At 35.3% G+C, this 27949-nt stretch overlaps 1 long non-coding RNA gene across 2 annotated transcripts; it reads right to left on the reverse strand.

Annotated features, from left to right (window-relative positions):
* Positions 1 to 916: 916 nt before the first annotated feature.
* On the reverse strand, positions 917 to 21792 carry LOC133739692 (uncharacterized). 2 transcript variants are annotated; one of them, XR_009860757.1, is made up of 8 exons: positions 21536 to 21792; positions 3837 to 3989; positions 3429 to 3702; positions 3230 to 3302; positions 3014 to 3138; positions 2664 to 2897; positions 2247 to 2503; positions 917 to 1195 (listed from the first exon to the last, which is right to left on the reverse strand). It is a non-coding gene; the product is annotated as an uncharacterized LOC133739692 (long non-coding RNA). The 2 variants fall into 2 exon arrangements; XR_009860756.1 differs by having other exon boundaries at positions 3230 to 3306.
* Positions 21793 to 27949: the final 6157 nt, after the last annotated feature.

A 27949-nucleotide genomic window follows, 5' to 3' on the forward strand; every position in this document is an offset into this window, starting at 1 on the left:
CAACAAGCACAAGAGCGAATTCTAGCATTCTCTAGTCCATTAAACTTAATCTATGGCAAGCAATCAATCAAATGAAAGAATAATGAGATCATCAAAACATCGCCAAGAAATTAAGAATATATATTTTTCATTTCACTCCAAGAAAAAGGAACATGGCTCAATTATCTCACATAGGCTTTATGAATCAAAACTTATCTTAACATGCTCATATTTTGTACCAAGGTCACGAGATCCATATCCACTACAGATGCATACATTTTTCATATATCTCAATTAACCAAAGAATACCATGTTAAAATCATCTCAATATTGTGATCCTCTTTTAGCCATAATTTCAGAGATATAGAATCATCCTAGACAGTTGAAGGGCATCCTATGACTCAAAACAAAAACAAAAGCAACGAAATTTTTTTTATTTTTTATTTTTGACATTTTTCGATTTTTTTTGTATTTTTCAATATATACTCCCCTCTTTTCAACGTCAAGGGGTCCTCTCCTTTACATTATACACTTTAGAAAAAAATCAGAAAACCTCTAGCATAGCCGTGAGTTTCTCCATCCTCTAGTCATCTCCACGGAATTCAAGCAAGGCCAAGGGAGAAGAAGAATTGCCGTGAGCATCATCATCCACCACCATCCTTGAAGCTTGCTTTTGAGATTCAAGAGACCACCACATCATTCGTTCATCACCATCTTCACCTCACGTTGTAATTCGACCTCTTCTTTGTAACCTTTGCTTTGAATTTCGTTGGTTATGAACTAGTTGACATATGTGTTTGAACAATTGTTAATTTCTGGAATTTTACGATTAATTGAGAATTTTCAGATTCATATATTGTGATTCGAGAGTTGCTTATGTGGGTTTGTTTAATTAAATTTGCGTTATAGATATCTTTTGTATTTTAATCTTACTAGGAATAGCGCCCGCGCTTTGCCGCGGGGATTTCTGTTATATCATAATTACGTAGCCGTAGCCTTTGCGGTCGGTACAGCTTTTGAATTCTTTAGCTTTATAATTAGGATATGTCACACGAATTTGTCCCCAGAATCAATAATTTCAAATCAAAGTTGATAAACCCTAAAACTTAAAGGTATACAATATTGATAAACGATGTGTAGGGATATTCATCTCATGTTGCTGTTGCTTAGTTTAAGCTGGTGTTGTCATATCACCTTGCTTCCTGCTCCAGATTGCCTGATATAACAACGCACATCAAGAAGTCGTTACAAAAACTGCTAACACATAGGTATATAGACTTGTAATTTGAGTAAAACTTCAGTTGTAAAATGTAGGCAGAAAATACAGAGCAATCAAAGCTTGAACTACAGAGTTTACTTTCAATGGGTTCACTTGGTTATTCCTGTTACATTGGCCTCTCTTTTCTTGATAAAGTTATTCCTTAATCTGATTATGGTCAGAAAATGCAAGCAAACATGATGCCATATGACTCAGAACAGAGCATGATTTTAAGTATAACATGCCATTGCAATTAACTTCCATTTAATAGCCTGGTGGTGCAACAGTGTATAATAGCCTTAAAAAGAATTAAAGGCTCATATACATATTATGGAAAAAAAAATATATGAATTGCGGCATGAGAGAAATTCCAAATAGGTTAAATCTCATTATGCATCATTCAATAAAATAAAGTAACAGATTGTTGATTCTACCTATAGTTGATACAAATATATGAAACGACCTACATTCTTCTTCTGTTGTTTTGCTTGTGATCAGCTGTGTTTAAATGCAATGAATATATGGAAAATTAAATAAGATGAATATATTAATTCAGTTTAGGATTTAAAATTAACTTTTATGCATCAGTTACATATTAGCTTTTTTTCCTTTTCCATTTGTACTATGTGCTGTAGCCCTGGAGATACTCAAATCAGATTTTAAAAGCTTAGTACTATAATAATTGACCCTCTAGTATGATATTAAGAAGTAAACCAAAATCCCAGACACAATCATTAATAGAAGATACAAAAAGTAGGCAGAGCTTGCAAGTTTTGCCAGAGTAATATGATCTTCCTATGTTGAATACTCAAGTTCAAACAAAGGCATTCAATTTTGAATTCGATTTACCCTGCCTTCATATTCCTTACCAGCATATACTGTAAGGAGCTCACCATGTAAATAGACCCAGAAACCACAAACATGAAAAGCACTCCCAAAACTCAAAACAAATGATACAAAATTACATGCAATCAATCCCAGAGAGAAATAAATGCATCCCTCAAATTACCTAAAAGGTAGTACTTTCCTTCACTTGCTCAAGCTTCAAGTTGATGTCCCGAGCAGGTGATAAAGCCTCTTTCCATCTCTATGATCAAACTGGTGCTCTACCCCTCTCTCCTTTAGTCTATCGATCGAACCCTCTCTCTGTGTCTATCGATCAACTACCAAAACTGGGAGATCGATGTGACATCACCCAAAATCACTGTTCCTTCGCCTGCTGCTCTCTTTTCTATTTTAAATCACTCTCTCAGCTATCACCTAGAACTGGCAGCCATCGAATAAGAAGGTTATAGAAGAATGGCAGACTGTAATTGAGGAAGAACTCTGGAAGCTATAAAGTATAAAAACCAACATGCACCGAAATTGAAAAACCCAATCAATTGCACCCAAAATGTCAAACCATTTGATCAAATAAGAAGCTTACCTGGAGTCTTTCATATATCTCTGATTGCTCAATCGGATCCTCCGATTTGATCAAATGAGCTCAATTTCACAAAATCAAAAGTTTAAAAGTTTCCCAAAATGAATAGTAAAGAAGGCTTTCAAACGATACTTGAAACCGGTCCAATCGATCATCGAGGTCTCAGAATGCGGTGCTTTCTACTGTGTTAAGACAGAGGTACCAGCAATCGAGCTTCTCATTAACAGCAACAGCAGCCTGTAATTAAGGAAATAGAAGATTATAGAAGAAAGGTATAGAAGATTATAGAAGGATGGCAGCCTGTATTTAAAAGAAAACAGAAGGAATTTTTTTTTTTTTGGAATAATGCTTACCCATGAGCTCCTTAATCTTTAAACTGGTCAACACTATGAGCACTGGTGGAGACAGTTTTTTAATGCTCTGTATGTCAAACTGTCTGGCAATGTTACCCCAGAGAGTGACTATAAGATCTTCTCTTCTAGATTTTGAATTTCAAGAGTTAGTTTCATTTTTTCTTTTTCTGGAAAATATAGCAGATTTAATTTTGATCTAGTTTATGAAAATTTTACCTTAAGTTTTGTAGATAAATTTCACATTTTGATTCCTCTTTATCCTTGACAGGAGCTTGATGCACTGGTAGAACTGACTTCAAACAGCCATAAACATGTTACATTAAAAAAAAAAAAAACAAACAAAGATTCTGTTAGTGAAGATTATTAAATGTCATATAATGAATAAAGATTTATTATTTGTAGTTTGTTCATTCACCTGAGAGAATTGTATTGTTGTTAATGCGTGCCCTCAGCTGGTCAAAATCTACAAAATAGAACCGATGTTGTGGAATTGGTGGGAAGCTTTCTTCAACTGGTTCAAAGACAGTCTTTGCATTGAAGTACACTTGCACTTAATGATCAACAATTTTGTAACTCTCCTGGCTTTTTCGTGTAAAGAAATGATCAATATCATACACTTTACCTTGATGCAATTTTTTGTGAACCAAGTGGTAATCAGATTCAGTTACAATTGCATGAACTGCATCACCCTGTATTAAATGGAAAAGAAAAAAAAAATCAGTTGCAGAGAGACAATTTGAAATGGAACATAGTGACATTTTCCAATTGCACAACATCGAGATAGAACATAACAGATAAAAATAATTGCAGGTAAGAAAATTACCATTTCATCAACCAAAACGCATTGCAGACCATCATTTTTGTCAGTATTGTACTTTTTGCTCTCCACAATCTTGATATTCGAACTCTGATCTTATAATGACATTTGTAAGATTCCATTGCACGAATCAGCACAGGTTCCATTATATCGTCAAAGCTGAAATCTTATAACAAATGTATTACTTTATTCAAATCTAATTGATAAATGAGTATTTGATATATGAAAACAAAATTTTGGAATTTGAAACTGTAGGAGATATAAGTAATCAATGAAATCTTTACATTAAGTGACATCAAAACTGTTGATTGACAAAACGTATACTGTGTTTAAATTGATTCAATTGATTTATGAACAATAAAAGTTGGTTTAAACTACTGTGAATAAAAAATGAAAAGGATATTGGTTTGCGCAAAAGCATTGCCAATTTAAACCCTGAAAATGTCGAGCGTTAGTATAGAGTAAGCAGGGATCGTTCTAAACCGGGGATTGAGGGTGCTAACATGTGAGAAACAAATTAAAAGAAAGGATATACAAATTTACGAAATCAAAGATAAAGAATTTACAAGTTACAGGAAAATATTTTACACGTTTACAAGCATGCATAAAATTAGAACAAACAAAGAATCAAAAAGAGTTAGAGAGAGAGCACATACATTTAACATACGAATTTAGAAGACAATGAATAAAGAAAGCAACGAAATCACATATATATACTCACATAAATCGAAACAAACAAAGAAAACCAAGTTAGAATGGGTTTTGGAAATCCTACTCCTATTTATACACAATTTACAAATCCATATCACATAGGGAATCCATATACAACAAGGAAACAAAAATCCCTAAAGAACACCACCAAAAATCCCTAAGAAACACAATTCCTAAAAAACACCAAAGAAATCCCTATTTTTTAGCAATCCCTAAAAAACACAAAACAATTTCCTAAAAACCACTAAATTAATTCCTAGAAAACACCAACACATATTTACTATTCACGGAGACACTATTCACGAATTTTAAAAACATTTATTTATTTATTCAATTATTTAAGTTAACATGCTACCTAAAAACTCTAAGTTAATTTTAATTATTTACAAATATACAAAAACACATAACAAACGAAACAAGGGGGGGTTTTTGAAGATTTAAACTATAATTTTCGAAAACAAATAAAAGATTAAAAACATTTTATTTACATAGGTGGGAAAAGAAGAATTTTTGGAAAACAATTCATCAAGAACCTTTCAAGAACAACATATTCATGCATCCCTTAATCTTGTTAATTACCATGGAAAGATATCGACCAAGAAACAAAGTTACAAGCGCCCAATGTCCCTTATATGACTTCCCTTTACACCATTGACTAGAACAAGCGCCTAACCAATATACTTTAAATGCAAGTATCACACAATCGAAGCGACTCATAATCTCGTGCATTCAAATCATTAAGAGCAAGTGAAAGTTTAGTCAATAAACATGCAAATTCAAGTACTCAAAGCAAGTCTTTTCATTACATGCATAATCTGATCTCGACCTTTGTACAAAGCCTTTACTACCATATTGAATTAGGATCAACAAGCGTTCACCTAATTACTAGCTCCAATTACATGCAATCACTCTAAGTTGCGCACCAAAGAACAAGAACATGCAAAAGTTATCTATAAAACAAAACCAGATTATCAATCCATATTTCGGCAATCAACAAGCATCAAGAAACACAATTTACACAATTTACAAATACATATCACATAGGGAATCCATATACAACAACGAAACAAAAATCCCTAAAGAACACCACCAAAAATCCCTAAGAAACACAATTCCTAAAAAACACCAAAGAAATCCCTATTTTTTAGCAATCCCTAAAAAACACAAAACAATTTCCAAAAACCACTAAATTAATTCCTAGAAAACACCAACACATATTTACTATTCACGGAGACACTTGATACGTGCAAAAGCATCGTCAATTTAAACCCTGAAAAATATCATCGTTAGTATAGAGCAAATAGGGTATCGTTCAAAACCGGGGATTGAGGGTGCTAACATGTGAGAACAAATTAAAGAAAAGAATATACAAGTCACGAAATTAAAGAACAAACATATACAAGGTTACGAAAATATTTTACAAGTTTACAAGAAAGAATTATGAAACAACAAAGAATTAGAGAGCACACATAGAAAACCAAGTTAGAATGGGTTTTGGAAATCCTACTCCTATTTATACACAATTTACAAATCCATATCACATTGGGAATCCATATACAACAAGGAAACAAAAATCCCTAAAGAACACCACCAAAAATCCCGAAGAAACACAATTCCTAAAAAACACCAAAGAAATCCCTATTTTTTAGCAATCCCTAAAAAACACAAGACAATTTCCTAAAAACCACCAAATTAATTCCTAGAAAACACCAACACATATTTACTATTCACGGAGACACTATTCACGAATTTTAAAAACATTTTTTTATTTATTTAATTATCTAAGTTAACATGCTACCTAAAAACTCTAAGTTAATTTTAACTATTTACAAATATACAAAAACACATAACATAAAAGATAGGGGGGTTTTTGAAGATTGAAGTATAAATTTTCAGAAAATAAATAAAAGAATAAAACGTTTTCTATACGAAGGTGGGAAAAGAAGAACTTTTGGAAAACAATTTATCAAGAACAATTCAAGATCAATCCATTCATGCATCCCTTAATCTTGTTAATTACCATGGAACGATATCAACCAAGAAACAAAGTTACAAGCGCCCAATGTCCCTTATATGACTTCCCTTTACACAGTTGATCAAGCAACGCACTTAATCCAACATATTTCAAATGCAGGTATCACACAATCGAAGCGACTCATAATCTCATGCATTCGAATCATTAAGAGCAAGTGAAAGTTTAGTCAATAAACATGCAAATTCAAGTACTCAACGCAAGTCTTTTCATTACATGCATAATCTGATCTCGACCTTTGTCCAAAGCCTTTACTACCATATTGAATTAGGGTCACAACGCATGAACCTAATTACTAGCTCCAATTACATGCAATCATCCTAAGCGTGCACTCAAAGAACAAAAACATGCAAAAGTTATCTATAAAACAAAATCAGATTATCAATCCATATTTCGGCAATCAACAAGCATCAAGAACACACAAACACATCAATCATTAAAAAGAACATCAAAATAGCATTCAAAAATCAAAGTATCAAATCATTGTTTCGGTTTTACACAAAGAAAATCAAAAACAGAAAATCTAACTACAAGAACACTAAACCGTAAAGAATACATATGGACGGTGGTATGAACAACCCTTAGACACGTCCCAAGGTCCAACGCAGATCCAAGGTGGCGGCACAAAGTGAAGATCACGGCAAAGATGGAGGATGGCACGGCTAGGAACTTGTAGTAGCGAAAACCTGAAACTCAAGAGCACCCAAGTGAGAAATCGAAATTGTGGAGAAAGTTCTGAACCTTTAGACGTCTAATACACTAGGTATATATAGGAGAACGTCTCAAAGCACTCCCAATTCGTTTCTACTTGGTTTCTCCAAAGTTGTGTTGATTTAGGACTTGTTTGGCACAAAACAGATTTCCGGCAGGATTGACCTCAGTCCACTAAAACGGCCATAACTTCCTCTAGAAAATAGATATCGACGAGATGTAAAATGTTCTGGAAACTAGACATCTGTAGCGTTCCAACCATATAAAGATCATAATTTTCTGAGCTCTGAGCGATTTTGTATGCTCCGTTGAAATTGACTGATCTGCACAGGCAGTAATCCGAATCTGTAATGGATTTGACTTTTAAAGCACAACTTAAGTCCAACTCGGTTTTCCTTCACATCACATGCCTTTCACATGTCTTCCACGCCTTATTGAAGAATGAAACGTCAAGAACTCCCTAGAACCTTCAAGAATCTCACGGCAATTCCAATCCATACTCAACTAGAAATCCAAACTCCACATTGCTTTGAAATCCGAATTCCTTGTTGCTTCCTCTTCCATGTGCACGGCATATGATCTTCTTGAGACTTCTAGATACTTCATGAATGTTCCAAGGCTCTCCTAGTATGAGTAGAACTCCATATGCAAGTAGGTTTCCTAGTTGAATACTGCTTCCTTTTGCCGAAATATTATGGATTCTTCTGGAACCTTCTTGAGTAATCCTTATCCAACAGGGACTCCTTGTCACACTAGTATTCCTTATCTGAATAGAATTGGGTTTCCTTGTCCAAGTAGAACTCCTTGTCCAAGTCAGCTTCAGACTCCTACTTCAACTGGGATTCCTTTTCCTAGTCAAACTGGGAGAACTTCCATTTCTTCATTTTTCTTCATTTCTGCGCCACTTGTGCCTTCCTTAGCCATTTTTGGACTTTGAGACTCCATTTACACCTGTAAAACACTAACTAAGTTAAATTGATCAAGATAAAGGAAATAACTTAGCAAAATATAGGGTTTAAACATTATTAACATCGCATTTTATGCTCCTATCAACACTATTCACGAATTTTAAAAACATTTATTTATTTATTTAATTATTTAAGTTAACATGCTACCTAAAAACTCTAAGTTAATTTTAATTATTTACAAATATACAAAAACACATAACAAACGAAACAAGGGGGGGGGGGGGGGGGGTTTTGAAGATTTAAACTATAATTTTCGAAAACAAATAAAAGATTAAAAACATTTTATTTACATAGGTGGGAAAAGAAGAATTTTTGGAAAACAATTCATCAAGAACCTTTCAAGAACAACATATTCATGCATCCCTTAATCTTGTTAATTACCATGGAAAGATATCGACCAAGAAACAAAGTTACAAGCGCGCAATGTCCCTTATATGACTTCCCTTTACACAATTGACTAGAACAAGCGCCTAACCAATATACTTTAAATGCAAGTATCACACAATCGAAGCGACTCATAATCTCGTGCATTCAAATCATTAAGAGCAAGTGAAAGTTTAGTCAATAAACATGCAAATTCAAGTACTCAAAGCAAGTCTTTTCATTACATGCATAATCTGATCTAGACCTTTGTACAAAGCCTTTACTACCATATTGAATTAGGATCAACAAGCGTTCACCTAATTACTAGCTCCAATTACATGCAATCACTCTAAGTTGCGCACCAAAGAACAAGAACATGCAAAAGTTATCTATAAAACAAAACCAGATTATCAATCCATATTTCGGCAATCAACAAGCATCAAGAACACACAAACACATCAAACATAGAAAAACATATCAAAATTGCACCCAAAAATCAGAAAGTTAACTCATGGTTTCGGTTTTACACAAAGAAAATCAAAACAGAAATTTCTATCTAACAAGTATAAAGCAGACAAAACATCAATCAAGCATGGCAGAATAGTTAACGCAACAAACCTAAAAGAAAAACAAAGGCTACGAAAAATAAAAGAGAAGGGAAGAGTGCAAGAGAGCAAATCTGCGTTGATGGCTCCTCCACAGCTACGGATGAAATGGGATGCCTCCCATGCAGCGCTTAATGTTTAAAGTCTTTCAGCCTAGACTTGTACCTCCATTTACTCCTCTGGTTGTGGCGCCTCTTGGAGGGGTACATCCTCCACATTGTGCTCCACAAACGCCTCATAGTAAGGCTTAAAACATCACATATATACATTCATACACATGGCCAACGAAAATTATGGTGGTTAGTTACAATCTTTTACAATTTTCGAATCAACCAACTTCAATAAGAGATTTGTAAGTTAAAGTTTAGACGTGCGGCCCAGAGATTCTAATGTTAATACAAGTCTCCCCCCCTCTATCTTTTGGTAACTCTTTTCACACAGAGCCAGGTAGTAAAGAGTAAGAAAGCTACTCCCACATTGTGGTTTACGCCTTCTTAATCAATCAACCTAGACACCCTGTGTTACTAAGGTGCGCCTACTTGATAAAGAAGGTTGCTTGACAAGTATTAATAAAAGAACTCTCACCTATTCCGTTATGACTTACTTCCTTCTTACCAAAACCAATTTATGCGAAAATTGTCTAAGTATATGACTTCAATAAGACATCATGGACTATTGTTTTGGACGTGCGGCCCAAGTCCTTGCCTCCACACATATTTCTTCTCAAATCCTTTGGGCAACCTTACTGAAATGGCCAGTGCGGGGGAGGACGAACACGAGAGGTAAGAACCATTTTGGCACAAGCTACTCCCACATAGTGGTTTACGCTCGTTTGATTGCCTTTCTGGATTCAAAACCCGTCATGAATGTTGTCCCCTTCCTAGTCACCATCTCACATAGGCTATACTTACTTAGATAAGAGAAAACCTAAGTGCAAGACATTTTTCAAGTGTTAACAAAAGCCGCCCTCAACCTTAAGAGACCTGAATCAGGCACTAATAAGGGGTTAAGGCTAATGTCAACAAAAGAGACTTCACCTATTCCATAATAGTTCATAATCCCTTACCAAAATCATACCTTAGTGGCGTTTTCAACACATGAAGACTTTTCAATCCCCGGCAACGGCGCCAAAAATTGGTTTGCGCAAAAGCATCGCCAATTTAAACCCTGAAAATGTCGAGCGTTAGTATAGAGTAAGCAGGGATCGTTCTAAACCGGGGATTGAGGGTGCTAACATGTGAGAAACAAATTAAAAGAAAGGATATACAAATTTACGAAATCAAAGATAAAGAATTTACAAGTTACAGGAAAATATTTTACACGTTTACAAGCATGCATAAAATTAGAACAAACAAAGAATCAAAAAGAGTTAGAGAGAGAGCACATACATTTAACATACGAATTTAGAAGACAATGAATAAAGAAAGCAACGAAATCACATATATATACTCACATAAATCGAAACAAACAAAGAAAACCAAGTTAGAATGGGTTTTGGAAATCCTACTCCTATTTATACACAATTTACAAATCCATATCACATAGGGAATCCATATACAACAAGGAAACAAAAATCCCTAAAGAACACCACCAAAAATCCCTAAGAAACACAATTCCTAAAAAACACCAAAGAAATCCCTATTTTTTAGCAATCCCTAAAAAACACAAAACAATTTCCTAAAAACCACTAAATTAATTCCTAGAAAACACCAACACATATTTACTATTCACGGAGACACTATTCACGAATTTTAAAAACATTTATTTATTTATTCAATTATTTAAGTTAACATGCTACCTAAAAACTCTAAGTTAATTTTAATTATTTACAAATATACAAAAACACATAACAAACGAAACAAGGGGGGGGTTTTTGAAGATTTAAACTATAATTTTCGAAAACAAATAAAAGATTAAAAACATTTTATTTACATAGGTGGGAAAAGAAGAATTTTTGGAAAACAATTCATCAAGAACCTTTCAAGAACAACATATTCATGCATCCCTTAATCTTGTTAATTACCATGGAAAGATATCGACCAAGAAACAAAGTTACAAGCGCCCAATGTCCCTTATATGACTTCCCTTTACACCATTGACTAGAACAAGCGCCTAACCAATATACTTTAAATGCAAGTATCACACAATCGAAGCGACTCATAATCTCGTGCATTCAAATCATTAAGAGCAAGTGAAAGTTTAGTCAATAAACATGCAAATTCAAGTACTCAAAGCAAGTCTTTTCATTACATGCATAATCTGATCTCGACCTTTGTACAAAGCCTTTACTACCATATTGAATTAGGATCAACAAGCGTTCACCTAATTACTAGCTCCAATTACATGCAATCACTCTAAGTTGCGCACCAAAGAACAAGAACATGCAAAAGTTATCTATAAAACAAAACCAGATTATCAATCCATATTTCGGCAATCAACAAGCATCAAGAACACACAAACACATCAAACATAGAAAAACATATCAAAATTGCACCCAAAAATCAGAAAGTTAACTCATGGTTTCGGTTTTACACAAAGAAAATCAAAACAGAAATTTCTATCTAACAAGTCATAAAACCGAGAAGAATACATATGAAAGGTGGTATGAACAACCCTTAGTTACGTCCCAAGGTCCAACGCAGATCCAAGGCGGCGGCACAAAGTGAAGATCATGGCAAAGATGGAGGATGGCACGGCTAGGAACTTGCAAGATGCGAAAAGCTGAAACTCAAGAGCAAACCGGTGAGAAACGAAATTGTGGAGAATAATGTGTCTACCTTAAAACGTCTAATACACTAGGTATATATAGGAGAACGTCTCAAGGCACTCCCAATTCGTTTTTACTTGGTTTCTCCAAAGTTGTGTTGATTTAGGACTTCTTTGTTACAAGACAGATTTCCGGCAGGATTGACCTCAGTGCACTAAAACGACCATAACTTCTTCTAAGAAACAGATATCACTGAGCTGTAAACAGTTCTGGAAACTAGACATCCGTAGCTTTCCAACCATATAAAGATAATAATTTTCTGAGCTCTGAGCGATTTATGACACTCCGTTGAAGTTGACTGATCTGCACAGGCAGTAATCCGAATCTGTAATGGTTTTGACTTTTAAAGCACAACTTAAAGTCCAATTCGGTTTTCCTTGCCATCACATGCCTCTCACATGTCTTCCACGCCTTGTTGAAGAATGAAACGTCAAGAACACCCTAGAACCTTCAAGAATCTCACGGCAATTCAATCCTTACTCAACAAGAAGTCCAAACTCCACATTGCTTTGAAATCCGAATTCCTTGTTGCTTTCTCTTCCATGTGCACGGCATATGATCTTCTTGAGACTTCTAGATACTTCATGAACGTTCCAAGGCTCTCCTAGTATGAGTAGAACTCCATATGCAAGTAGGTTTCCTAGTTGAATACTGCTTTCTTTTCCGAGATGCTTCTACACTCTTCCGGAACCTTCTTGAGTAATCCTTATCCCACAGGGACTCCTTGTCATACTAGTATTCCTTATCTGAGTCGAATTGGGTTTCCTTGTCCAAGTAGAACTCCTAGTCCAAGTCAGCTTCAGACTCCTACTCCAACTGGGATTCCTTCTCCTAGTCAAACTGGGAAAACTTCCATTTCTTCATTTCTTTCCATTTCTGCGCCGCTTGTGCCTTCCTTAGTCATTTTTGGACTTTGAGACTCCATTTTACCTGTAAAAACACTAACTAAGTTAAATTGATCAAGATAAAGGAAATAACTTAGCAAAATATAGGGTTTAAACATTATAAACGTCGCATTTTATGCTCCTATCAGATATATTCTTAATAATATCATAATCATGAGGTTAATAATTGATAGGAGCATTTTAATGCGACGTTTTAACTGCATTTCCCTACATTTTCTGCGTTATTTCCTTAATAAAACTCTGTTTAGGAAAGTTTCCATTCTTTGATTGGGAAAGTTCCTATTTGTAGAAAGTTTCTATTTTTGTAGTTTCTATTTATCATTTTTAGTAAGTTTCCATTTTCAGTAGTTTCTATTTTTCATTTTTAGAAAGTTTCCCATTTTCAGTTTAGGAAAGTTGCCATTTTTCATTTTAGGAAAGTTTCTATTTTTCTTACTAGTTTCTATTTTCAGGACCTCCGAGCTAAAAAGTGGAAATGAACTCATAAATGGAAAGAGGAGCTTGCGAACGTCAAGGGGAGCAAAAATGAGGAACAATGGACCACAGAAATGAGCAGAAATGAAGAAAAGAAGTTTTCCTGCTTCAACCAGGAAACCCTGCGAAAGGGAGGAAAGCTTACCAATGAAGTTTCCAACGTTACCATGAAAAAGAAATGGAAGAATGAAGTGTTATGGCATTGGAATGTATAAAGGCTTGAAGTTGAAGCAACAAGGCCCAAAAACTCTCAAGACTTATTGGATTTTCGGCAAAATGGATACAAGGCCCACAAAGCCCATGCAATTAGGGTTTGTGACGCATGGAACAAACCCTAGGAGAGTTTGCCGTGAAAATCAAGAGAGAAACAAGGAGTTTGCCGTGAGAAAAATCAGAAAATAAAAGAAGATTTCGGTTGAGATTTTCTAGGGCAAATTTTTATGGAAAGAAAATATTTTTGGGAGACTTAAGAGTCTTTGCCGTGCAAAGAGAGAGAGAACAACGTGAGAATCAAGAAAAATCAAGAAGAAAACGTTGGGAGAAGAAATAGGGAGAGTTTTAAGGAAAGAAGAAGTGTGGACATCAAGAAAAGGTTCAAAACGTGTCTAGGTTCATCCCTATATTCCCTAAAGGAGTTTTGGCCGAATTTAAAGTATAAAATCAGAATATATCCATGGAATTTCGGCAAGATTATTTAGGGAATTAAATTGGAATTATATGATTGGTTGGACCACATCATAGGGCTTATTTGGCAAGCTATCATTGGAGGAAACTATGTGGCATTTTCAGATTAATTCCATGGAAAATAAAGAAGAAATACACGGCTTGGAGACCAAGTTTGCCGTCCCCTATATATTCCCTCTCCATTGTGACGTTTTGGGTTCCTCTCCTCCCCACTTTTGCGTTTTACAACTTTAGAAAAAATCAGAAAACTCTCTCTAGCCTAGCCGTGTTCTTCTCCATCCTCTAGGGCAACCACGAAGTTCAAGCAAGGCCAAGGAAGAAGAGGACAAGCCGTGCACATCATCCATCACCATCCTTGAAGATTGCTTTCGAAATTCAAGAGACCATTCACCCCATCTCCATCTTGGTGTAATCCGATTCTCCTTGTAACCTTTGCTTTGTAATTTTCGTTGGTTATGCCCTAGTTGACACATGTGTTTGAACAATTTTCGAATTCTGAAATTCTATGATTAATTGTTAATTTTCAGATTCATGTTTTGCGATTTATGGTTGCTTATGTGTGAGTGTTTGATTAAATTTGCATGATAGATAACTTTTGTATTTTAATCTTATGTGGTTGCAAACACCTAGGGTTTTTATATAATTGGTGCTACGAATTTAAGAACATGAATCAACTTTTTGGTTTTGTGTTCTTGAATCAATAAGTAGTAAAGGTTTTGTACAAAAACCGAATTTAATCAAAGAAGATTGCAATTAGGTGGACTTTTTCATACTAAGTTGCACATTTGAATTGATAGCCTTTCTAGATGCTTAATGCGTTAGACATGTATGATTGACTAGCTTTCTAGGGCTTGAATGCATGTTTGATAGGATTAGTCTATGTGCTTTCGCTTAGATTAATTAGCGTTGAAAGTAAAATATGGGAAATTGTTTGCTTTGAACGTTTCACATGATCAATTCCTCTTGCATGACTATGATGAACAATGATGAACTTGAATTAATTTTAATCATATGTTTCGATTTTGATCTTTGTTCTTGCATTCCATTTATAATTTTATGTTTTTGCATTTTAATTGTTTTCTTTACTTAGTTTTATTTTCAGAAAAACCAAAATCAAAAACCCCCTTTTAATTCGTAAATAATGTGCATATGTGTGAATATTATACTTTGTTTTGATTTTAATTGTTTAATTGTTTGACAATGACAGGTGTACCCTCAATCCCCGGAATAGAACGATCCCTACTTACTTATACTACTAATGACATTTCAGGGTTAAATTATGCGCTTGCTTTGAGCGTATCAATTTTTGGCGCCGTTGCCGGGGATTGAAAAATCATTTGCCATATTGTGAATAATTGTTTTGTTTATATTGTTATCGAAAAAAAAAAAAAAAAAAAAAAAAAAAAAATATTTTGCTTGTTAATTTTGTAATTGTCGAAAATTAGATAATTAATTACTTAGGTTGTTATTTATATTGTTGAATACTAGTTTAATTGTGAGTTGTAAATTAAAGAAGGAATAGGTGAAGTCGTGTTTATTAATATTGGCCTAAACCCCTTATTGGTACCTAGTTCAGGTCCCTTAAGGTTGAGGGCGGCCTTTATTAACATTCATTGAACTGTCTAACACACTTAGGACCTTTTACATCCTAGTAAGAATATCCTATGTGAGATGGTGTCTAGGAAGGGGACAACGTTCATAACGGGTTCTGGATTCAGAAGTGCTACAAATGGGCGTAAACCTCAATGAGGGAGTAGCCTATGCCAAAATGGATCCTACCTCTTGTGTTCGCCCTCCCCTACCTGGCCATTTCAGTAAGGTTGCCCAACGGATGTAGGAGGGACTTTGTGTCTAGACGATTATACTTGGGCCGCACGTCCACTTGATTTACCGCTTGGAATTAAATTTGATATCAATAGTATTTATAACAAAAGAAAACAAAAGAAAATGTTGTGACACTTAAGGTATATTGGATTAAACATAATCTTGGAAGGGTAGCTGTTTCAGCCCCATTGCACAACGAGATTCCCTGTTCCCGTACCTAAGTGTTGAAAATAATTGTAAATTAAAAAAATAAAAAAAAATAAAAAAAAAATTGTGAATAGTGACGTTTTGTATTTGTTTGGTTTGAAAGTTTTGTCTAATTTTACTTGTAAAGAAAAAGAAGAGGAAAACAATGAAAATTGAATTATGAATATTGTTAATTATTTGATTGTTATAAGTGTGTAAAATCGTATGAGTAGACAAGGGCCCTTTTGTTAATATTGGCCTTAACCCTTCATTTGTACCTTTCTAAGGTCTTATGAGGTTGAGGGCGGCCTTTATTAGCATTTGGAGAACAGTCTAACACATGAGTTTCTTTTCAAACTGAGTAAGGGGCATTACAGATGGTGTCTTAGGTTGAGACCCTGGGTGATGGGTTCAAATTGGATCTCAGAGATACTATAGACTGTGCGTAAACCACAATGTGGAAGTAGCCAATAGGGGCGTAAACCTCAATGAGGGAGTAGCCTCCGTAGTATCACCAAAATGAGTCCTCCCTCTCACTTACCTCTTAATCTGGCTATCTGGCCTTCTGAAACCACGGAAAGAGACTTATGTCTAGGCGACTATCCCTATATCGTAGCTCACCAATAGTAGTGGTTTCTATTGGGCTCGACTTACAACTTGGAATCAATTGAGTTATTAACTATGTTTATAAGTTCTAAAAAAAAAAAAATATACTTGTACATACCCTTCACTTGTAAATTGGTTTGTTTCATACTTCTCTTACTTGTACAAACTTTGTAAGTCTCTTTTGTTGCCTTGTGAATAGTGACGTTTTCTTGTATATAATATTAACTTGTATTTCTTGTACTTTGCAATTTACTAACTTACTATGAGGCGTTTGTGGAGCATGAAGTGGAGGATGTACCCCTCCAAAACACCCCACAACCAGAGGATTAAATGGAGGTACAAGTCTAGGCTGAAAGACTATAAACATTAAGCGCTGCTTGGGAGGCAACCCAATTCAGAAGTAGCTGTGGAGGAGTCATCAACGCAGATTTGCTTTCTCTTCCCCTTTTACTTCTCCATTTTCTCTTTGTTTTAGTAGTTATTTTCGTAAATTTCATCCCTATATGCTTAAGTGTTTCATTGCATGCTTATTCTTGATTACATTGAGGACAATGCAATATTTAAGTGTGGGGAAAGGGATTTATATTTTTGAGTCATATATTGAAAAATAAAAAAAAAATAAAAAATTGAAAAATGTCAAAAAAAATAAAAAAAATATCGTTGCTTTTGTTTTTGTTTTGAGTCATAGGATGCCTTTCAACTGTCTGGGATGATTCTATATCTCTGAAATCATGACTAAAAGAGGATCACAACATTGAGATGATTTTAACATGGTATTCTTTGGTTAATTGAGATGTGTGAAAAATATGTGCCTTGTAGTGGATATGGATTGCATGACCTTGGTACAGAATATGAGCATGTTAAGATGAGTTGTGATTCATAAAGCCCATGTGAGATAATTGAGCCATGTCCCTTTTTCTTGGAGTGAAATGAAAATAAATATATTCTTAATTTCTTGGCGATGTTTTGATGATCTCATTATTCTTTCATCTTGATTGACTGCTTGCCATAGATTAAGTTTAATGGACTAGAGAATGCTAGAATTCGCTCTTGTGCTTGTTGAGACGTAATATCAATACATGGCCCTGATTCTGGAAGGGATAGAGGTTCTCTAGGAATTACCACCCAATCCAAATAAACTTGTGTCCCCATTTGTACCCGTCGTGGGACCCCCCTAGATAAGCCCCTTTGAGCCTACATTAAGCCTTTTCGTTCATCACCTTTAAATCCTTAACCATGAAGCTTAGTATAGTTACAACTCTACCCTTTGTTCTAAGAACTTAGTGGAGCTATCTTTTGAGACATACTACATGGGTTTGGTGCTAAAGATGAAGATTGAGAAGAGGTGAAAGTTCAAGTGTGGGGGTAAAAGTGTCCATAAAGAAAAGATATGTGAAAGCCGTGAAAAATGAAAAGAAAGAAAGAAAAATGTGTACGGCTAAAAAAGAAATAAAAAGAAAAATATATGGACTTTAATCCCCCATACTTAGTGATTTTGGAGTTTATTTTGAATTGAAGGCCCACTACAGAAAAATTTGGCCTTTGTCCATTTCACTAGAGTCAAGGGAAGTTTACATTGAAGATTGGGCCCAACATGATGATATTTGGCCCTCTTATATTACCTCTATGGGGTAGTGACGTTTTTTTTGCAATGCCTTGGTGGAATATTTCGAGATCTCTACATTCATATGAGCTCTACTAGGTTTTTAGGACACTTTGATAAATCCTTACCTTTCGTTTCTTTAAACCTTGAGCCTGAGCCCCATTACAACCCTTGAGAGAGGACTTTCTTGATCCTTAAGATGGGACAGCCCTTGATGTGGAGATGAGTTACAAGAGTTGAACCTATGGCAGTCCATTCGTGCAAGTAGTTGATATCCTTCATGAGATTTTTAAAAGAATATTTATGTGTTTTCGTTTCTTTATATGTGATACACTTTGTTTATCTTTCACATATACATGAGTGAATAAGCTTTTAAGCATTGCCATAATCTGAGAGAAGAAAGAGGGATATACTTGTGAGATTTGAATCATACTTGTCTGAAGCATGCTAAGCTTGAACCCATCACCATTGTTACAACCAAGTCCTACTTGTGTATGTGTGGATTACATGTTTTAATTAACTCTCGAATGCCTAAACATTAATTCTTGGTTGAGTGCTAATCTTGGTGTTGTGAAAGTAAGAGATTGCTGAGAAAAAAAAAAGTTGAAGGGCAATAGAGTCATTGTATCTGTTTGAGTCTTTAAATTTTCGTTGAGTCTTAGTGTGTGTCTTAGTGTGATTTTGCTAAGGGACTAGCAAAAGCTAAGTGTGGGGGAATTTGATAGGAGCATTTTAATGCGACGTTTTAACTGCATTTCCCTACATTTTCTGCGTTATTTCCTTAATAAAACTCTGTTTAGGAAAGTTTCCATTCTTTGATTGGGAAAGTTCCTATTTGTAGAAAGTTTCTATTTTTGTAGTTTCTATTTATCATTTTTAGTAAGTTTCCATTTTCAGTAGTTTCTATTTTTCATTTTTAGAAAGTTTCCCATTTTCAGTTTAGGAAAGTTGCCATTTTTCATTTTAGGAAAGTTTCTATTTTTCTTACTAGTTTCTATTTTCAGGACCTCCGAGCTAAAAAGTGGAAATGAACTCATAAATGGAAAGAGGAGCTTGCGAACGTCAAGGGGAGCAAAAATGAGGAACAATGGACCACAGAAATGAGCAGAAATGAAGAAAAGAAGTTTTCCTGCTTCAACCAGGAAACCCTGCGAAAGGGAGGAAAGCTTACCAATGAAGTTTCCAACGTTACCATGAAAAAGAAATGGAAGAATGAAGTGTTATGGCATTGGAATGTATAAAGGCTTGAAGTTGAAGCAACAAGGCCCAAAAACTCTCAAGACTTATTGGATTTTCGGCAAAATGGATACAAGGCCCACAAAGCCCATGCAATTAGGGTTTGTGACGCATGGAACAAACCCTAGGAGAGTTTGCCGTGAAAATCAAGAGAGAAACAAGGAGTTTGCCGTGAGAAAAATCAGAAAATAAAAGAAGATTTCGGTTGAGATTTTCTAGGGCAAATTTTTATGGAAAGAAAATATTTTTGGGAGACTTAAGAGTCTTTGCCGTGCAAAGAGAGAGAGAACAACGTGAGAATCAAGAAAAATCAAGAAGAAAACGTTGGGAGAAGAAATAGGGAGAGTTTTAAGGAAAGAAGAAGTGTGGACATCAAGAAAAGGTTCAAAACGTGTCTAGGTTCATCCCTATATTCCCTAAAGGAGTTTTGGCCGAATTTAAAGTATAAAATCAGAATATATCCATGGAATTTCGGCAAGATTATTTAGGGAATTAAATTGGAATTATATGATTGGTTGGACCACATCATAGGGCTTATTTGGCAAGCTATCATTGGAGGAAACTATGTGGCATTTTCAGATTAATTCCATGGAAAATAAAGAAGAAATACACGGCTTGGAGACCAAGTTTGCCGTCCCCTATATATTCCCTCTCCATTGTGACGTTTTGGGTTCCTCTCCTCCCCACTTTTGCGTTTTACAACTTTAGAAAAAATCAGAAAACTCTCTCTAGCCTAGCCGTGTTCTTCTCCATCCTCTAGGGCAACCACGAAGTTCAAGCAAGGCCAAGGAAGAAGAGGACAAGCCGTGCACATCATCCATCACCATCCTTGAAGATTGCTTTCGAAATTCAAGAGACCATTCACCCCATCTCCATCTTGGTGTAATCCGATTCTCCTTGTAACCTTTGCTTTGTAATTTTCGTTGGTTATGCCCTAGTTGACACATGTGTTTGAACAATTTTCGAATTCTGAAATTCTATGATTAATTGTTAATTTTCAGATTCATGTTTTGCGATTTATGGTTGCTTATGTGTGAGTGTTTGATTAAATTTGCATGATAGATAACTTTTGTATTTTAATCTTATGTGGTTGCAAACACCTAGGGTTTTTATATAATTGGTGCTACGAATTTAAGAACATGAATCAACTTTTTGGTTTTGTGTTCTTGAATCAATAAGTAGTAAAGGTTTTGTACAAAAACCGAATTTAATCAAAGAAGATTGCAATTAGGTGGACTTTTTCATACTAAGTTGCACATTTGAATTGATAGCCTTTCTAGATGCTTAATGCGTTAGACATGTATGATTGACTAGCTTTCTAGGGCTTGAATGCATGTTTGATAGGATTAGTCTATGTGCTTTCGCTTAGATTAATTAGCGTTGAAAGTAAAATATGGGAAATTGTTTGCTTTGAACGTTTCACATGATCAATTCCTCTTGCATGACTATGATGAACAATGATGAACTTGAATTAATTTTAATCATATGTTTCGATTTTGATCTTTGTTCTTGCATTCCATTTATAATTTTATGTTTTTGCATTTTAATTGTTTTCTTTACTTAGTTTTATTTTCAGAAAAACCAAAATCAAAAACCCCCTTTTAATTCGTAAATAATGTGCATATGTGTGAATATTATACTTTGTTTTGATTTTAATTGTTTAATTGTTTGACAATGACAGGTGTACCCTCAATCCCCGGAATAGAACGATCCCTACTTACTTATACTACTAATGACATTTCAGGGTTAAATTATGCGCTTGCTTTGAGCGTATCAATAATATTGAAACCTGATCAAACATTAAACCATAAAGTTGTGGGTTAGATTCATGGTCGAACTCATCCATCTCCAATCTCAATCAAAATTCGAGCTCATCTCTATCAAAACTTACCAAAGATTCAAACTTTCACACACATACATAAGCAATAGCCAAGAAAACTAAAACCCACAATGTTTTTCTCCAACGAAAACAAAGGGTTTTCAACCAAATCAAAACCCTGAGCCGAAAACGGTGAGGAATGAAAACTTACCAAGTGAGTTCCAATTTTCCTGATGCTTAAGCTATAGCTTGAAGCAGTGGTGAGACCTCTTGCTGTGTGGTAAGGAGAGGGTGAGTTTGGAGGTGGGATTTTGTTGTTGAAGACAAAACCCGAGCCGGAATTGAAATCTCCGATGAAGAAGGTGGCGTTGGAGGAAGAGCCGCAGTTAAGGAGGCAGTCATCTGAGGGAATGAAGGAGGCTGTTTAGAAAGCAGGAGGAAGAAAAAAGAGAACAAAAAAGTCGGTCTGGGGGAGGCTTCTGGAGGAACCGAGGAAGAGAGTAAAAAGCACAATAGGTCAGTGGCAGAGGCGTAAAAAAAATCCAAATGAGGGCAGAATCGTCTTTTTGCCTATGAATGAACAGTAACACTGAATGAACAGTGAACTCATCTTTTATATATAGTATAATGTGGTTGCAAACACTTAGGGTTTTGATATGAATGTTGCTACGAATTTAAGAACATGAATCAACTTTTTGGTTTTGTGTTCTTAAATCGATAAGTAGTAAAGGTTTTGTACAAAGATCGAATTTAATTAAAGAGAATTGTAATTAGGTGGACTTTTCCATACTAAGTTGTACACTTGAGTTGATAGCCTTTCTAGGTGCTTATTGCGTTGAACATGTCATGATTGACTAGCTTTCTAGGGCTTGAATGCATGTTTGATAGGATTAGTCTTTGTGCTTTCACTTAGATTAATTAGCATTGAAAAGTAAAATATGGGAAATTGTTTGCTTTTGAATGTTTCACATGATCAACTCCTTTCTCATAACTTAGATGAACAATATTAGTGTTTGAATCAATTTTAATCATAAGTTTCGATTTTGATCTTTGTTCTCTCATTCCATTCGCATTTTTATGTTTTTGCATTTTAATTATTTTGTTAACTTAGTTTTATTTTCAGAAAACCAAAAACAAAAACCCCCTTTTTCGTGTACAATGTTTATAGTTGTGAATATCTTTGTGAATATTATACTTTGTTTTAATTTTAATTGTTTAATTGTTTGACAATGACAGGTGTACCCTCAATCCCCGGAATAGAACGATCCCTATTTACTTATACTACTAATGACATTTCAGGGTGATAGGAGCATTTTAATGCGACGTTTTAACTGTTATTACCTCATATTTACTTAGTTATTTCCTTAAATAAATCCTTCTTGATTAGGAAAGTTTCCATCTTTAGAAAGTTTCTATTTTTAGTAATTTTAATAAAAGTTTCTATTTTCTAGGTACATTGGAATAAATGACAAGGAAATAAAGCTGAAATGAAGAAATGGAGTTTTCCTGGTCCGACTAGGAATCCTAGTCAACGCAGGAATCCTGATGATGCTAGGAAACCTGAAGGCATTAGGAGACCACATGGCTTGAAGATGACGTGGGAGATATTATGGGAGATTAAATCTGATTTTTGCATGGGAAATCAAGGAGATTATGTTGAGAAAATCAAGGGAGAGTTTCAAGGGATTGTGCAACAAGAAAAAGCTCAAAACAAGTCCAGATTCGTTCCTTAATTCCCTCAAGATATGTTGGCTGAAATTAGAGAATAAAATCTGCAATTTTAATGTGAAAATCAAGAGAAAATCAAGGGGAGGATGTTAAGGATAAAGCCCTGGAGAGATTTAAGGGAGAAAAGGTCCAAAATGAGTCCGGATATATTGTCTAGGTTCATGCCTAGATATTTGGCCGAAAATTAAGAGAAAAATCAGAAATAATCTTGGGAAAATCAGCAACAATATATTAGGGATTAATTTTGGAGCTTTTTGATTGGTTGGATGACACACAGAGCTGACGTGGCGCTACGTGATTGGTCGAAGCTGTGTGGCAAAGCTTGGCCGTTCCCCTATATAAACCCCCCTATGCTAGACGTTTAACAACACACCTTTCATTCAGAAAATCCTCCATAACGTCATAAGCTCTCTCTCTCTCTCCATTCTCTAGTTGCAAAGTTCTGCGTTTTCAAGCAAGGAGAGGAAGAAGAAGAAGGAGCCGTGAAGATCACATCCTCCATCATCCAACTTGAAGGCTTGCTTCCAAGATTCAAGATCCAACCATCTAGCTCTCCATCTCCATCTCCACTCACGGTGTAATTCGTTCCTTTTCCTTGTAACCTTTTTGGTTTCCTTGTTTGATTTCGTATGAACTTGTTTCTAGTTAACCTAACGTTTAGGGCGAAGTTTAAGCCCAATTTCTATGTTTAAATAAAGTTTTTGAATTCTATAATTGTGATTCGAAGTTGCTTATGTGAGTTTGTTTAATTAAATTTGCTTTATAGATAACTTTTGTATTTTAATCTTATGTGGTTGCAAACACTTAGGGTTTCGATATAATTGGTGCTAGGTTTAAGAACATGAAATCGACTTTTCGTTTTGTGTAAACTTGAATCAAAGTAGTAAAGGTTTTGAGCAAAGATCGAATTTAATTAACGAGGATTGCAATTAGGTGGACTTTTCCATACTAAGTTGTACACTTGAGTTGATAGCCTTTCTCTATGTGTAATGCGTTAAACATGACATGATTGACTAGCTTTCTAGGGTTTGATTGCATGTTTGATTGGATTAATCTAGGTGCTTTCGCTTAGATTAATTAGCATTGAAAAGTAAAAAATGGGAATTCATTTGCTTTCGAATGTTTCACATGATCAACTCCTTTCTCATGACTTAGATGAACAATTATAGGGTTTGAATCGAATTTGATTACATGGAATTGGTTTTGATCTTTGTTCCTTGCGTTCCACCCTTGTATATATGTTTTTACGTTTTCTTTATTTGATTTAACTTTTGATTTTATAATTCTTAAACCCCCCTTTTATTTCGTTATTTGTATATATTCTTTTTGTAAATAATACTTTTTACTTTTACTAATTAATTAATTGTTTTTTGCAATTACAGGTGTACCCTCAATCCCCGGTTAGAACGATCCCTACTTATTCTATACTAACAACTACATGCAGGGTTAAATTGCGCGCTTACTTTTAGCGTATCACAGGGTTAAATTATGCGCTTGCTTTGAGCGTATCAGTGATGGGTTCAATTGGATCTCTGAGATATTATAGACTGTGCGTAAACCTCAATGAGGGAGTAGCCTCCGTAGTATCACCAAAATGAGTCCTCCCTCTCACTTACTTCTTAATCTGGCTATCTGGCCTTCTGAAACAAAGGAAAGTGACTTATGTCTAAGCGACCATCCCTATATCGTAGCTCACCAATAGTAGTGGTTTCTATTGGGCTCGACTTACAACTTGGAATCAATTGAGTTATTAACTATGTCTATAACATTTCCATGTAAAAATAAAGTACTTGTACATACCCTTCACATGTAATTTGGTTTGTTGTATACTTCTCTTACTTGTACAAAATTTGTAAGTTTCTTTTGTTGCTTGTGAATAGTGACGTTTTTGTATCAAATATTAACTTGTATTTCTTGTCTTTTGTAAATTACTAACTTTTGTAAATCTTAATGTTGTTCAGACTCTCCATGAATGTCCGAGCCTTCTAAACTCCCTAGCAAGAAAGAGATTGAAGAAAGGCTCACTCGTTTGAAGAATCCTCCACAACTCGAATACAGAAGACCTTCCCCTTTGACATTCAAAGAGTACACAATTAACGAGCAAGGGAAGAGGGTCTATTCTTCTGAGGAGTCTACTCCACCTACTCCTACTCCATCTCCTCCTTCACATTCACCTTCACCTGTGGTTTCGTCCATCTCTACTCCACCACCTGAAGAAGTAAAGGAAGAAAGAATGACATCCATTAGGGAACTATCCACAGCAACAGTCGAGGGAGGACCCCCTACAGGCATTGTGTACCCTGCCCCTGCAGCAGGAAGACAAGCAGAGTTTGAACTGAAGAGTGGACTATTGCACCAACTCCCTATCTTCCATGGGCTTAATATGGAGGACGCCAATAAGCATCTTAGAGCATTCCAGGCTGTGTGTTCTAACATGCAACCACAAGGAGCAGATGAAAACATTCTGAAAATGAAGGCATTTCCATTCTCCTTAGCTGATAGAGCCAAAGATTGGCTATATGAGATACCTGTTGGACGTATCACTTCATGGGAAACAATGAAGAAAGCCTTTTTGGAAAAATACTTCCCAGCTTCAAAGGTCATCACACTCAGGAAGAAACTCAGTGGGATTGAGCAAGCCCATGATGAGTCCTATGGTGCCTACGATGAAAGGTTCAACTCCTTACTTGCCCAATGCCCTCAACATCAGATGAAGAATGAAACCCTGCTTACATGTTTTTATGAGGGACTCTTACCCTTAGAGAGGCAAATGCTTGATGCTGCAGCTGGAGGAGCTTTTGTGGACAAGTCACCTGCAGCTGGAAGGGAACTTATTGAGAATCGTGCCCTAAACAATCAACAATATGAGGGTATAGGACACTCCATTCGAAAGGTGCATGAGGTGGGAAAGAATACTGATACGCTTTTAGCAAGCGCATAATTTAACCCTGAAATGTCATTAGTAGTATAAGTAAATAGGGATCGTTCTATTCCGGGGATTGAGGGTACACCTGTCATTGTCAAACAATTAAACAATTAAAATTAAAACAAAGTATAATATTCACACATATATACACTATTTACGAAAAAGGGGGGATATTTTTTATTTTGGTTTTCTGAAAATAAAACTAAGTTAACAAAACAATTAAAATGCAAAAACATAAAAATACGAATGGAATGAGAAAACAAAGATCAAAACCAAAACATATGATTAAAATCGACTCAAGTTCTAACATTGTTCATCAAAGTCATGCAAGAGGAGTTGATCATGTAAATTGTTAGAAAGCAAACAATTCCCATATTTTACTTTTCAATGCTAAATTAATCTAAGTGAAAGCACAAAGACTAATCCTATCAAACATGCATTCAAGCCCTAGAAAGCTAGTCAATCACACATGTTTAACGCAATAAACACCTAGAAAGGCTATCAACTCAAGTGTGCAACTTAGTATGAAAAAGTCCACCTAATTGCAATTCTCTTTGATTAAATCCGATTTTTGCACAAAACCTTTACTACTTTTCGATTTAAGAACACAAAACCAAAAAGTTGATTCATGTTCTTAAATTCGTAGCACCAATTATATAAGAACCCTAAAAGTTTCGAACCAATTAGAATTAACATACAAGAGATATCTATCATGCAAATTTAATCAAACACTCACACAAAAGCAACAATGAATCGCAATATAAGAATCTGAAATTGTCAATTAATCATAAAAATTCCAGAAATAATACTTTGTTCAAACATATATGTCAACTAGTTCATAACCAACGAAATTCAAAGCAAAGGTTACAAAGGAGAATCAGATTACACCGTGGATGAAGATGAGATGGATGATTCACGTTGTGGTTTCTTGAAACTCGAAAGCAAGCTTCAAGGATGGATATGGATGGTGATGCTCACGGCTTCTCTTCTTCTTCTTTGGCCTTGCTTGAACTCGTGGAGATGACTAATGGATGGAGAAAGGACTCAAAAGCTCACGGCAAAGAGAATATTTTCTGATTTTTTCTAAAGTCTAAACGGCCAAGAGGGGAACCCTAGACGTTGAGAATGAGAGGGATTATATAGGGGACGGCTTTCTTGGTCTCCAAGCCGTGTAAATCACAGAGAATTAATCTGAAAATGCCACATAATTTCCTCCAATGCTTGCTTGCCACATAAGCCCTATGATGTGTTCCAACCAATCACAAAATTCCAATGTTTATTCCCTAAATAATCTTGCCGAAATATATAGAGATATTTTCTGATTTCCTTCACCAATTTCGGCAACAATATATTTAGAGAATAAAGGGGACGAATCTAGACTCCTTTGAGAGCTTTTTGTGTTCAACACATATTCTCTTTCCTTTAAAATCTCCCTAAGAAATCTCCATCAAAATCTTTTCTTATTTTCTGATTTTTCTCACGGCAAACTCCTTGTTTCTCTCTTGATTTTCACGGCAAACTCTCCTAGGGTTTGTTTCATGCGTCACAAACCCTAATTGCATGGGCTTTTAGTGGGCTTTGATCCAATTGCCGAAAATCCATAGAGTTCTTGGGCCTCGTTGCTTCATCTTCAAGCCTTCTCATTTTCCAACGCAAAACATATTGTTTTTCCATTTCTTTTTCATAGTTGCGTTGGAAACTTGCTAGGGAAGCCTTCCTCCATTTCGTAGGATTTCCTGGTTGGACTAGGAAAGCTTATTTCTTCATTTCTGCTCAAATGTGTGGGCCGTTTTCTCTCATATTCGTTCGTCTTGATGTTCGCATGCTCCTCTTTCCATTCGTGCGTTCATTTCCACTTTTTAGCTCGGAGGTCCTGAAAATAGAAACTGTATTAAAAATAGAAACTTTCTAAAATTGAAAAATAGAAACTTACTAAAAATGAAAAATAGAAACTTTCCTAAACTGAAAATG

The sequence above is a fragment of the Rosa rugosa genome, chromosome 3 (assembly GCF_958449725.1).
Source record: "Rosa rugosa chromosome 3, drRosRugo1.1, whole genome shotgun sequence".
In the NCBI taxonomy this organism is placed as follows: Eukaryota; Viridiplantae; Streptophyta; class Magnoliopsida; order Rosales; family Rosaceae; genus Rosa; species Rosa rugosa.